Source organism: Pteropus alecto, unplaced genomic scaffold (genome assembly GCF_000325575.1).
Source record: "Pteropus alecto unplaced genomic scaffold, ASM32557v1 scaffold89, whole genome shotgun sequence".
Taxonomy (NCBI): Eukaryota; Metazoa; Chordata; class Mammalia; order Chiroptera; family Pteropodidae; genus Pteropus; species Pteropus alecto.
In genome coordinates this window covers 626,339-627,950 of record NW_006443130.1, presented here as the reverse complement: position 1 = coordinate 627,950, position 1,612 = coordinate 626,339, and positions in this window count along the sequence as shown.

Here is a 1,612-nt window from a genome sequence, read left to right as displayed (position 1 = left end):
ACGCGGAGTGACGGGCGTGGACTGCGCCACTGAGTGATGGCGACTGGACGCGGGCGCGGGGCCCTGCACCCCCCACCCCAGCGCCTTCATTTCGGACTTTCCAGGGGACCGAAGAGCCGGGGCCCACGCATGGAACTTGTTTTTATAGACAGTTAGACCGTAAATATTTCAGGCTTTGCCGGCCAAGGGGCAGAACCGAGGTCTTACGTAGGTTCTTATGTAACGGGGGAGAAACGCATTTCCGGCTTTCATTGCTGAAGTTCAGAAATTTATTTATGGACACTGAAATTTGAATTTCATATGATTTTCATGTGGGATGAAATATTATTCTTGCTTTTTTGTTTTTTGTTTTTCCTTCAACCGTTTAGAAATGTAAAAGCCCCTCTCAGCTCACAGGCTGTACAAAAGCAGACTTGACCCCCGGACTGGACGCCAGCTCTCCACAAAAAAGCCACAAATCCCTCCGTCCGGGATTCCGACTCAGATCTCAACCAAGCCGTCCCCTTCCTGAGACCCCACGAACTCTTGACTGGCAAGCGAAGCAAGCATTTCACGGGCAAGAGAGAGAGCTGGCCCACACCTCTCCTTGGGCAGAGCCGGACGCGCCGAAGTTTCAGGAGCGGCTGACAGACGGTCTCGGGTGGGCCAATGTGCTCTGAAGGGGGCTAGATTTTAAAGAGTGGCCCTTGAAATCAAACTTTTCTAGAAAGGCTGTGAATCAGAAAGGAAGACGGGCTCCCTGGGGACCTGCCCAGGCCCCCATGATTTCTCCGTGCCGGCAGACAGCAGATGTGCACACATCTCTGCCACCTGAAGAGCCAGCGGGGCGTCTGGTCAGGGACGTCACCATGGAACGACTGTGTCCCCCGAGTCCGGGAAGCTGTCGACACGCCATTCCTGGAAGCTCACGGGCACCGTCCCACCCTCTCCCAGAGATGCCGAGGCCCAGGGCTGGGTTTCATTTGCTCAGGAAAATAAACAAGCAAATAAACGGGCCCAGCCATCACCCCAGCAAACGGCCGAATGGCATGCTCAGCTTTTTCTGCAGCAGCCGTAAGAGAATCCTGTTGATCTACTGAGCAGAACAGTCCCATGACTCGGAAACGGGGGCCGAGCAAACGCTTGCGGCCGAGATGCCTCCCGCCTGCGCCATGTGCAGTGCTGATGCTTCCTCCCGCCCCGGGGCCTCGGGAGTTGGCACTGGGCTTCCCCCAGCCACTTAGCCCCCAGGGCCAGGACAAACCCTGCCTGCCGAGGGCTTCCCCCCCGACCCCCGCCCCCTTCAGCACCTGTCCAGATGCACGAACGCTGCCTGCACGGCACACGGCCGCCTCGGGCAGCTCGTGCTCCTGGCTGCGCCGCTTCGGCCCTCCCCGGGCACAGAGCGAGCGCCTGAACACGAGCGTCCACCTGTGGTCACCTCGCCCCGAGACTCTGATGGCCACCCACCCCGTAAGGAGCAGTCAGGACGGCGTAGCCCTGTCCCACCCACGGCCGGCCCCCTCTGGAGAAGCCTCTATGCCAGCACCGCATCAGACCGTGCGGTGGCCTCCGCGAAGGCCTCGTCCGTGGGGACTGTACCCCCTGCCACACCACCCGCGCTCTCCCTGCG